Genomic DNA, 13,522 nt, shown 5'->3' with positions numbered 1-13,522 from the left:
AAAATGCCCACCACTGACTGGCTCCTCAATCCTGCCTCTACCCCTCACTTTTCCCTTTAAATACACAGCAGGATGTATCTTTTATTGTCCCTTTGATATAGTGTCACACTGATATATTTATTAACTTGGAATATTCCCCTTCCATTTAAATCCTTTTCAACTTTTGAGATTGGTAGTACATATTGACTTTTATCTTCTCCATGTAAATTTACCATGAACCAGGCATCAGTCTCCACAGATGACATTAATCTACACCAACTTTATATAAAATTGTACTGACAACTAAAACTGAACAAGTTTATGGTGAAATTCTGTGATATATTAGGTAATTATTAAACAAATATGTTAGATTATTTTGGATTGGATTATTTTATTTGTCAGGGTTAAGTTCCATTTGTTTGTTAGACTTACTCTGATTCAAGACATCATTTCAAAGGAATACAAAAATTATTATAGATATAATTTCTAAATTTATTATAAAAACAAGGTAAATACAAGAGGGAGATGTTTTCCAAGAAAAAATAAAGTACATTTTTTTTTCCTTCAAAAAGTAAAGAGACAAAGCCTCAGAAGTTTGGTCTTATCAGCTATCCCAAAGGAAAAATAGGAGAAATGTTTCATACTTTTTGACATATTTGACAAACTGGGAATAAACACATGGTAACATAATAAAAGGCAGATGCTGGGGGACTAGGTTGTCTCTTAATCATGTGGAATTAAGCTCATTGACTTCCTGGAAAGCCCCCGAAAGCTCCAACACATAAATCCCATTGGCAGGAGATGGAAACACTCCACCAAACTTCTCACTCCTGTTCAGTTAAATCTCGGTTTGTTTACACAGTATAATTTATTTCACTTAAAGAAATGAAGATCCAGAAATAACAAATACAAAGATTAGAACCTAAACTGTATCTTTGGTGATTTAACTAACCTTATTTTGTATAAATTATTTGAGATTAGAGTTACAAGTTGAGGAAAACCTCCTGAGAGAGTTCCTCTTGCAGTCAGAAAGAAGTGCATCTAACTCAATTTACACAAACACGTGTCCACTGTCAGGTTCTAGAATGAAAAGAACATCACTCCCTGTGGTAATCCTTTTACTTTCTATTAGTGAGCTGCTTTAGGTACCTTTTACACATCTTAACTACCTTCTAGAATAAGTTGTACCCTTGGGTTTATAGTAATATAGACACTTACTATTCCCATATGCTCTAATAATTGTGAATATTTTTCCTATACTGAAGTCAGTTGCTTATTTATAGTGTTTCAGTAATCATGAACTACACCCTTCTCACGGTGGTCTATACTGAGCAATACCATTAAAACGACAATGTCTGCATAATAACAATACTTCTTTAAAGCAGCACTAAATGTAGTAAAATTCCAATCCACTGGTATTTAAACAATCATTTTCCTTTCCTTGTAGCAGATTTTGAATTGTACTTCAAGCTCATGAAAACACTCATGATGTGCCAAGGTTCACTGTCTCCATAAAAACCCTCAGTGTGACTTATATATTGCTTATTCTGAGTTTCTATCTTTTGCTTCAATAGTCTCATACTGTACACTATACTAATTTCTCTTTAAGAAAAAAAGTCTTTCCTAAATGCCTCTCTATTTTACTTTACCTTTATTTTCTGAATACTGTGTTGGTCTTGTAGCATCCTCACCAGCCTAAACACTGACGTCACTCACTCTTATATTCATGTAATCATTATTTCATGAAGACATTTTATTGAATACAGACTCTGAAACACATACCATATGTGGCACTGTAGAGGTTATAAGCATATATAAACCATGGTACTTGCACTCACTATCTTGTATTTTAGAGATGGGTATGAGAGCAAAGAGAAACAAACAAAAGGTCTGGATTCCTTTCTTTTCCCAAGTCTCAATATCCAGTTCCCTGTAGCTTCATTTATATTCAGTGACCCCAAGTTTTGAGCCAAATCATAACTCACACTTTAGTTCCCCAAAGATACTATACTCTGTACATAAGTGTCCTTCAACAGTTTACATTATTTCCCTGTCCCTGAATCATATCCCAAATCCTCTTACACAAAATTTAAAAAAAAATTAACAGTCATTATTAACAGAGACCATACTACACTCTTCAAATAATCTTGTGAAGACATAGTGTTTCATGGACTTTAGCCCTTCAAACAAGGTGATAACAATATTTTTGTAGTTAAAAAGTAAAAAAAAGGTCCACAAAGACCTAATCTATCAAAATAGATTCTTTTGTTTCCAGACAAATACACTAATAAAAAAGAAGGAAAGAGGTGTGGAAGGAGAGAGGGAAGGAAGGAAAAGATAAGAAAGCAGAGAGGAGGCAGCCAAGAGGAGGAAAAGATGACACACAAGAAAAAAAAAAAAGAAAAAGGGAGAGGGAGAGGGAGGAGAGGAAAGACACACACACACACACACACACACACACACACACACACACCAACCAACCAACCAACCAACCAACCAACCAACAAAAACATTAAGCCCACCTTTCTAAACTGGTGGAGATAAAGACTCTCCAAGCAAGCATCTGCTTTACGTGTGTTTTTTGTACAGCATTCTACAAATGACAGCAAGTCAAATGTTCATTTAGCGAATTGCTACAATGCTTCATAAACTAGAGGAGAATGAGTATTACTGCTTTCTTCAAGTGCTGCTTATAAAAACTAAAAACAAGGTAGAAAACTGTTCCAAAAGAAAATCAGTTGGGTACAAAGGCTGAATATCTGCTTCCACTGATATTAAAGGCCTTCATTCTAAACGTAGGCAAAACTTTAGACCATGACCTGAGAAACCAGATTCAACCCTTGATTATTACATACACACCAGAAGTGATATTTAAACCAAAGCATCATAAAAATGAATTTTTAATATTTCAATCAAGGATATTATGACATAACTACATTATATTTAATTTGTTCCTTAAATTCATAGCAGTGGGGGTGTATGATGACGTGATAAAAATAATATATCTTCAGCTTGTTTATGAAGAAAGAGCTCCTATTGCTTTCAAATTAGTTCCATTAATGAGAAACCAATATCTACTTCTACATATTCATGGAAGACCATATGTGTTTCTCTAAAGTCAACACTTTACACAAGTATAAAGCGGCATAAAAAATTAACATTACTCTGCATATTACAACCATATTTAATATGCTCTTCGTTATTAAAATATCTAGTACTGGTGTTCTAGTGCTCATAGTCAATTAAAAATTATATTCTAGTGAAACACACATGGAAAGAATTGGGTTCTAAATCATGTTTAGTGAATTTCCAAAAGGATTTATAAAACTAAAAATAAAACAAAGAGTTAAATGATGAGAAGGAAGAAGAAGGATAAGTAGCCCTCTCAGTTAATATGCGACATCGAACATCAAAAACTGATTTTTATTCCCTGGCCTTGGCGCCTCTGGTTTTATAGGTTGGGCTGGGCCTGAAGACTGAGCCATTCATCTTTTAAGGAGGAGATGCCAAGTGCACTCCTCTTCTACTTGATCTATGGAAATCAGTAACAATGCCCTTCAAGAAGCTACATATCTGCTTCTCTCAACAAAGGTGCCATGGTAACAGGCATCAGCTGAAATGAGTGCTGGCTTTGAGAGTATACGGGCAAAGTAATGTTATATATTCCTAAATTGCACACTAAATATTCAAAAATCAAACAAACAAACTCGCATCCATCTGGGTCTCAACAAAGATACTGAGAGAAGCTGTCTTAATTCACATTATACAGAAAAGTAAACAAATCAAATCTCAGTATCTGCCTTATTTATCATTTTTATATTAGGATACAGAAAACATATTTGGCTTGGGAGGTATTAAGTAGCTATTTGACAACTATATTTGTAAATAGTGGAGAACAATGTCTCAGAACTTCTGCCAAACTGAGAACAGAATTTTATTACCACCCTCCTAAAATAATTATATCATTAAAATAAAAATTGATTCTGAGACAGGTCATTGAGTTTTCTCAGGTCTCTGGAGCAGAAGGAGAAATGAATTTTCCAACTGTCCCACATTTCTAGCTCTGCTCCCATGCTACTCTAACAAAGGTAAATCCCAATTTAATAAAAGTTTTTCCCCAAAATTAGAGGTTATATAGAATGGAGCCATCACCACCATGTGATGGTGGGAAAAAAAAGTCACATTTGCCCTTGAATATATAAATCTTAAATCTGACATACACAAAAAGAACTGAAAAAAAATTTATATTATCAAGTATAATAGCCAGAAAAAATTAAGTTTTTAAGATTCAATTAATATCTCTCATTTAAATAGTTTCATTTTGCTATAATAGGTATACAGTTAACTGTTTCTCTTCTATATGGCCAGAATCTCAGATCCTTGTTAAGTGCTTTTAACGCAAACTGCCATTATAGAAGCTATCAATTTTGTAGACATTAGCAGCTTCAAACAAGATTTGCTCTCCCTTCTACCTATTGTAACTCCCATAGGTATGCTCAACCTTCTGTGCAAGTAGCAGACAAATAATCAAAACATCTGGTATTTGCTAGTAATCCCCCCAAATTACAAAAACTACTGCATCATAATCCTGCTCTAGGATTTCTCCCATTAAAAAGAAAAAAAAAATCCATCAAGGGAAACATATATTATGTGTCAACATAGAAACACTGTTTTTTCACATTGTCTACAACCACATCAATGACAGAAACAACAGCTGTATAATAGCCAAAAAGTTCTAGAGCCAACAGGCTCAGTAAAGTTCCTTTAAGCCTCAACCCTGCACCACCTCTTCGCCCATGCAGAAATACCCCTCAATTCTTCCCTAGATTTTCTCTCAAGGGAAGGGGGGCTCATGAGAGCAGATGTTCTCCACTTCCTTCACATTTGGCCTTCTCATTAGATAATCAGTTTGAGTTTGAAGCCTCTGTACCTAAGGAACTGAAAATGTTTGCTGTAGCTCCATCTGGGCCCTTTCATTCCCTCTCCTTTCTGAATTCCAAAGATATTTTGGCTAATGCAATTCTTGATAATCCCAACACCTTGCAGCCTCCTGCACATTATCTCTTTTTCCCACTGTCTCTCTAGAACTAATATACAACACATTCTAGTTCTAGCACCTAAACACAATACATTACTTTCTCCATTATACTCAAAAGCCATAATACTAAAAAATTCTGTAACCCCACATAAAATGTGAGTGTGGCAGGGTTTGTATTATCGGTGAGTTAGTAGACAAAATGCAACTCCAAACTGGTAGTAGTATTTATTCAATTGCCTCATACATTAATTTCACTAATTCCAAGTATCAACTGTCAACTGAAAACCAAGATGTCTTATAACATGTAAAGTTTTCCCTGTTTCCACATTATTCCCTTTAGCAGCCCCTTTCATATTACCATTCTACTTTACTTCTATGTTTCCTATTAACATATTAGGATGTTTCCCCAAAACATTTTCGTAACTAACTCTGGAGCTTTCTTTAAATACCTGCAAAATAATCCAGCAAAACAGCTTAAGTACACCCTTAAAAAGAATCTGCTCTAAGCACAGCTGATATTGAAATGGTAACAGTAAAGTTAACATGAAACTAAGTCACAATATTTCCACGCACAAGTTAAAATGACACTCTTCATAAAAGAATGTTGAAAATCATACTATAAAATGAAGTAAAAATACAAGCTTTTGGAATAGTATCCATTCAAATTTATAGTAATTAATGATATAAGCCCCATTTTTTTTCAACCTAGTCCCACCTTTCTAATTCCCTGTAAGCTCCATTCATTTCAAGATATGTCGGCAATATTTCTACAACATGGACCTCCCCGCTTAATTTTCATTCTCTCCACAAATGGCACATATGTGAACGTAGCACCATCACCTTAAGCCATAAACATGAGAGTAAAGGAAGATACACTGCTTACCAGAGCCTCTTTTGGTCACCACCTTCAAACTCTGAGTAAAAGTAGCATATAAGAGAATCAAGTGTGGAATCAGAGCTTTCATCTTCCAGCTTTTAAAGGCTGTTCCCTAAATCAAACATACAAAGAGAAAAAACACACATTAAAAAAAAACATATATAGCAATATTTTAAGATTTATGGTCAACTTCTGATCATGCACACAATTAGAGCAATGAATATCACCAAAGGAAAGAATGTGAACAGGATCTGTATTATATTTCCCTAGATGCTGTGGTTCCTAAGTAAAATCCAAACCAGTAGTGCCAAAATTCTGTCTCCAAGGGGCCCCCCAAATGCTTTAAAAGTTTATGATCGCTTAAAGGTTTAAAATTTATCTTTTTAGAGGACCTAAGTGCACTTTAATTAAGTGAAAACAATCCCTTGAAAAGGACTATTTCACTATTTTTAATATAAATTACCAAATACTAACGTATTTTAAAGTTCCAGGTTACAATGGAATATGATTTTATTCTATATCCTTCTTCCCAATCAAGAAATCATAAATTCTATGCCTCTAAAGATTTAATGATAATTTTACAATTCTCTTTCAAAAATCTCTAAAAGATACTTCAAGAGAATTTTAAGACTCTTGTCTCTATTGAAAGAAAGTATACAGTCTCTGAAAGCTACAGAAAGATACATGACTTCATCCTATTACAAGGCTCTCAGAGGGGTACTAGAAGGGACATTAGTCTAGAGTTTGGATTTCAAAAGGGGGATATGTTTCATTTGAAATTAACTGAAATGAACACTGTCTTCCTGGGAAAATCATCCCTCTTTCATTTTTGTGTAGGACTGTGATAGTACAGGTGAAAGACTGAACTTCAAAAAGTATCAAGTCAGAACACAGTTCAAATATATTGTCAATCCATGACAGCACAAGTTTCTTTGCAAGACAGTTGAGGACTGATTGTATTCAGCTTTCAATCACTATGACTTTATTAAAAACGAGGAAGCTGAAATGGTGGTTTGACAGTCACATATTTTGCTCTCATAGCACCTGAGATACTTCTGAATATTTTTTACCTCTGAATATTTTTAAATGATTAATTCATTTGCATTAATAAGTCTGTTCAAACACATTTTAATTCACAGAACAAAATCACTATCTATTCACTTGCAGTAAAGTGATACCATCATCATTTTAGTCAGAAAGTCAGTGAATTTTTAAAATAAGTATTGAGAATAAGCTATTTTAACTCTAGCTCCTTTAAATGATGATAGCCTGTTTCAGTTTTCTAACCAAGGGCTTTGAGTTCACATAAAGACATAAACGAAACCTAGTCCGAAAAGCCAACTCATCAAACATGTCTGACGAACCGCCACATTACAGCTCAAGCCTGAGTCATGCATTCCTAAAATCTGAATCCCATTTCCCAGCCACTGCGCTAACTGGAGCTGCAGGAAATCTTCAAGCTGATATCTTCAGCCTTCAGGTTAGCAGTAATAATCAGTTCCTCTCTCAGTGTGAGTTTAATCGGCACTGCCCAAGAAACTCCAGGATCCAACTACACATTGCAAGACCATCAAGCTTAACTGTCTTATTACTTCACTCTCGTTCTAAATACTACTTCCTCACTCATTTCATTTCTATAAGCACACAAGCTCGTTTGCAATTTTATTTCTTGAAACTAAATTGGTTTGGAAAGCATAAATTTGGTAACATCAAGATCCTTAATTGAATCTCTTGAAATGCTGTGTATTAGGGGGAAAAGTATGTAGCGTATCACAGATTCAACATCTTGGTCAGTCTACAGTAATGTTCATAAACCTCTTTGATATCATTTATTACATCTTATCTTGAAAGACTGATGAAATATATCTAGTCATAGACATCCAAGCTTTGCTGTACTTGTTGCATAATTAATATTCTTAATACTATCATGACTTGGCTTCACATAAACCAGTACTAAATCTTATGCAGAATGAACACATACTATAATGGTTATGAGCCATCAGTCTGTCTAGGTTCTTATCCCAGTTTCACCACCCATTATCTGTGTGATTTTGAGCACATAACCTGTGACTGGTTTCTTCATTTAAAAAATAGGTATCATTACAGTATATAGCACAGTACCTAGAACCGTACTGGCACATACAACAAACTCAAGAAATGGAAGCTGCTGTTGTTACTGTCTTCACTGCGGTTGACTGTTGTTGCCATTATTGTTATGTTAACACTATCAGAGACTCAACTCACATCCTCTCACCTGTGACACGTTTTGTATTTACCAGCTTTCTTTATGTCCTACCTCAAGCTATTAGCTCATCTCTTTAATTATGTCTTTCTCTTTTCCCAGACTTGAAGTCCCACCAGGGTGAATGTGTGCTTTATTCATCTTTTCATTTCCAATGCTAAGTGTTAGCTGAAAAAGGGACTGAAAGACTGACTGTGGTTGGTATTGTATACAGTTGAATTCTAGTATTGAAACTCATCATTTGGTATACACTTATTAAGCATGTACTAGTTACAAGATGCTATGCTAAGGTGTAGTGGGGACACAAAGACTATGTGATGCACTCCAATAAAGAAGGATCATAGACCAATAAAGGAGACAAATGCTTACCTACTTAATTAGACCTGCCCTACTGCCATATGGTGAGTATACTGGGCTGAGGGAGTAGAGGGAGAAATCTATTAATTTTGCTTCAGGTTGGCTCTGGGGAAGTCATAGCAAAGAGCTTTCAGAGGAGGAAGTATTTCAGTTAGGTCATAAAGTAAAGATTTTTTTAAGGTAAAGGGACTTCTGGATCTAGAATAAAGTATGACTGAGATTGTCGCTCTGGTGGAGAGAATAATGCCCACCCCACAAACACGTTCACAACCTGGAACTGGTGATCATTTACCTCACATGTCAAAGGGACTGGGCATGTGTGGTTAAATTAAGGATTTTGAGGTGGGAGATTAGTCAGGTGAACCCAATGTAATAACAAGCATCCTTATAACAGGGCAGTAGAAGAATGATATTCAAAGAAACTCTAAGGATGGAAGCAAAGGTCAGAGACTGATGTGATGCACATTAGGGATGGACAAACAGAACATGACCCAAGGGATATTTGTAGCCTCCACAAGCTGGAACAGGCAAGGAAGCAGATTTTCCCCAGATCTTCCACATAAGAGGCAATCATGCCAACACCTTGATTTTACCAAGTCTAATACATTTTGACTTTCTAACCACCAGAACTATAAGAATAAAAACCGGGGTTGTTTTAAGCCACTAAGTTTGTGGTAATTTGTCACAGCAACAACAACAACAAAAACTAATATGGAAAGGATGTGAAATGGCAAATGCTAGGAATGAAGCGTAAACAGACCATGGGCTGTGGTGACTGAAGTTGAAGATGTCAATGTAGGATTGTCAATAACAAGATATGCTAGGTAACCATCACTTTTCCCCTCCCTCATGCCCCCTACAATGTTTTTCACTCATATACTGTGTAACTTCATTATCCAAGGATATTTTATGCAGCTTCACTTTCTTAACATTTATATCATGAAAACACTTATGTATATTGAATATATCATGAAAACACTTATGTATATTGAATATGTTTCCTCAGAATACACATGATGACCCACCCCAAATTCTGACCTATCCCCCTTTCACACAGTCCTAAGATCCTTTGTACTAGGGACAATGAAGAACTAAAGGATGCTTTTAAGTGAAAAACCTTAACTGTTTCATAAAGCATAGTTCGAAGTTGGAAGAAACTAGTTAGCAGGCAGTAGTATAGGAAGATAAAGAAGAAGGTCAGACTTAAAGCAGTAGAGGTGAATGCCGCAAGAATAGAATATATTTGGGAATAAATAGAGTTCAGGGATATTAAAGGAAGTGGCATTGAAAGCAAGCTTTGAAAGTGGGTTTGAGGCATACACTTGGAGCACCTAGGTCTATTATGATCCTATTTACCAATATATAGAACTAGGTAAGACCTTCTGGGCAATGAAGATGGAGAAGTATATGTAATTATATTTAAGGCACACAGATTTTAAACAGCTTATGGAAACTCCCTACTAGAATTTTCTTGTAGTTAACTAAAAATATTAGCCATAAACTCAGTGTAAAGATGGAGGATAACAATATTGTAATTTTAGCTGAAATTAAAGACATAGATTAGGATAAACAGGAAGAAAGCATAGAAAACAAAGAGAAGATGGCTTACATTTTCACTTTGGAGCCTACAAATATTTGTAGGACAGGAAAATGGAGGAAATCAGTCAAGGAGCCAAGTCAATGATATGAGCAAGGATATTTAAGGATGAAATCAGCAGAGTTTATGTATTATAAGGATAAAAAGAGACAAAACTAGCATTAGATTTAAGATACTGCCAGTCATACTGGCCACTCCTTTAATTAAACAAATAAGAAAATTTAATGAGTAAAAAAAGCTTTATCTGCTTGTTCCTAAACAGGAAGATGTGAAACCCAGAGTTGAGAGTAGAGAAGTTGAGGCTTAACTCTAGGTTAGAACGAGGAAGATAAGAACTTGTATGTAAACTGAAGCAAAGAGAAGAGCTAGAGGAGGCAAGTGAATCGAGAAAGGAAGAGATACTAGTACAGGAAAGTTGAGACACCCTTTAGAGGCAGAAGTAAAGAAAATACACATGGATAAATACAAAGATTGGAAGTAAACTGGAGCAAATTAGCACTGGTTTGTTTTATTCTACTTACATCATAAAACAGAGAGAACTGGTTTTAGAATGAGAATGAAGAGGATTAAGAGTCTCACTCATATGTCAGGCAAGCAAATTCATCTCCCTACACTTGTCGTCTACAAAACATGGACATAAGTGAGAGGTTTATTTCCTTTTGGTTTATTTCATTTTTGACCTATTATTCACAACACAGTGAGGGAGCAAATACCTACTTCAAACATTTACAACCTTTAAGTACTTGTCTTTATGATAACTATCAGTGTTTAACAGTGACATTTCACTATAGACATTTTAAAACACTCTTTCCATATGTCTCCATTCTCTCCATTTCTGGCTGGTATGTAAAAATTACTTATGCTCAAAAAATGGTCTATTATATTTTATTTAGTCCTCAAAGTTTTTACCTTACTAAACTCACAAGTACATCATTTCCACTCTAATAACAAGAAACATTTAGGGACAGCTGGGTGTCTCAGTGGGTTAAGAGTTCAACTCCTGATTTCAGCTCAGGTCATCATCTCATAGTTGTGAGATCAAGCCCTGTGTCAGGCTCTGTGCTGACTGTGGAGCCTGTGTGGGATTCTCTCTCTCCCTCTGTCCCTATCCCGCTGGTGCTTGCACGCTCTCTCTCTCAAAAAAAAATAATTAAAAAAATTTAAAGTATCCATTTGTGCATGGCACAAAGCATTTTACCAGCCACAATTTACATAAAGTAATGCATGTTAAAGTTGTGGTATAAATTTCCTATGGACATGATATCAGTTGTACTTAAAGGCCCTGACAACTAAAAGTTAGCAAAAAAAAAAAAAAAAAAAAAGCAAAATATTTAAAATTAGCTCCAGTGAAACTGATTTCCTCCATCATGAACCTATGACAACTATCTTGTGGAAAATAAATCACTCAGAATTTCTGAAGACATCTATACAGTTACTTAAAAAAATTTTTGAGGGCCTACCATGTTTCAGATACTGTTTTAAGTATTAAAAACACAAACTCATTAGGAAATGGTAACTGTAGCCAAAGATGACATGGACAAGAGGCCTGAAAAAATCAATGATTACATCAAAGGGAAAGGTGTTAGAAGAATTCTCAAGTCTACGCAAAGAGCTCAGGGCTGCCTGGCGAAGCCATGAAAACATTCTCATATTAGGATGATATTTTGACCTAATTTTGAACCAGGGTATAAAGGCTTTAAAACAGGATGGGCAGGACATTGCAGGCAGAGGAGAATAAATAGAGCCTATGATGCATTTGCAAAACCTCTAGTGAAAATAAAACTATATACTATATATATTCTATATATATACTATATCTATTTAATACTTATCTATTCAATAAGTAGTGAGGTGCTTACATATAGAATATCAAAAGTAAGTTTTAACTCACTAGAATTTTTTTTTTTTACAAAACAACAAAACAGGGTTCTGCTTTTGTTTTTTTAACACAACCCAGCCTGAAGATCATTCATTCCTATAGAAACTGGCTGGCAAGAGAAGGTTAAGGTCCAGACCTTATAACTAAGATCTATAATGATCTCCAGAGGTTAATTCATCATCTGGCTAAAAGGCCAAGATGTCAATAAGGTCTTCAGTCATACGGTTCCTGACAGATTCTCCTACAAAGTGATAAGAATAGTGATCAGTCACATAACGCTGTTCAAAATACATGAATTCCTTATTTTAATATTGTCCTGAGACTTATACACAAAGTAGTCTGCTGTGCAGCAATGTGACATGAAATGCTATGGAATGTTCTGTAAACCAACAGACTAGAGTAGTGGCTGTACTTACTGAGGAATAACTGGCCCACCTGCTGAGTGGCACCAGGTGAGCCTGAAAACTTGTAGAAGGATCCTGTACAGTAAGGGCTTGCTCAATTCTCATGAAGTCTGAACCACATCCTTGAACAATTGGGAAGACAATTGTGTTTACAGAACCGAATGTCATAACCAGCTCTGTGTTATGAAGACTAAACTTCTATCAAATCGACTAAGAAAATAAGACCAATAATATTAACAAAATCAAAGGTGAGAAAGAGGATATAAAATACACAAAGACACAAAAAATGAGAATACTTTTAATTTTCCTAAATTTGAAAATATTAGAGAATGGATTTCTGGGAAGGTAAATTATGAAAATTTTCTGAACAAAATAACAGGAAACAAACAAAAACATTTAAAAGTTCTTAATACTATTCAAGTATAAACTGCAAAATAGCACAGATGAGTACCTGCAAATTTTCAGAGAACATAGTGTGTTCTAAGGAACAGAAAACCATGGTTATGGTTGTAAGAACACAGAAAACCTTTTATTTTTTTCAAAGAAAACCTTTTAAAAGTGACAAAACAAATTATCAGAGCTAATATAAAAAATTTAATAAACTTTATAAAATAAATTTACACTGGCAAGGGTAGTTTAAGTCACCCCTATTACTTAGCTTTTTTCTAGAACTTCTAGGTAGTGACATGAACCAGAAAGAATAATAGCTATAAATATAAATATTAGCTAAGACAAACCCAAAATTTTCATTATTTATAGGTTATGGTTATAAAGACATTAAAAAACTTTATTCCATTATAAACTATGAAAAATAATGTGCTTCAAGATGAAAATATTAGCCACTTGTCAATATTGACTAAAAATGTCACATTTTTCTTAACTGATATTACTTCTAGTCAAAATCCAAATGGATGTTTTATTTTGTTTCTTGAATAATTAAGTCTAAAATTTGACTGGAAGAATAAATGAAAGAAATTTAGAAAAGAAGAATTAAGTAGGACTTGCCTGCAAGATACCAAAAATGCATTTTAATTCTACACTTGTTAATTGGTACAGCCACAAAAATTGATGCACTTATCAATGAAAGATACACATACAACACTGCACCCAATATCAGAATATAGAACATATGATAAAGGAAGACTTTAT

This window comes from Lynx rufus, unplaced genomic scaffold (assembly GCF_022079265.1).
Source record: "Lynx rufus isolate CCGP_SWC_20201006 ecotype Redwood Valley unplaced genomic scaffold, mLynRuf1.p SCAF_14, whole genome shotgun sequence".
Lineage (NCBI taxonomy): Eukaryota > Metazoa > Chordata > Mammalia > Carnivora > Felidae > Lynx > Lynx rufus.
Note: the sequence above shows the minus strand (reverse complement) of the source record.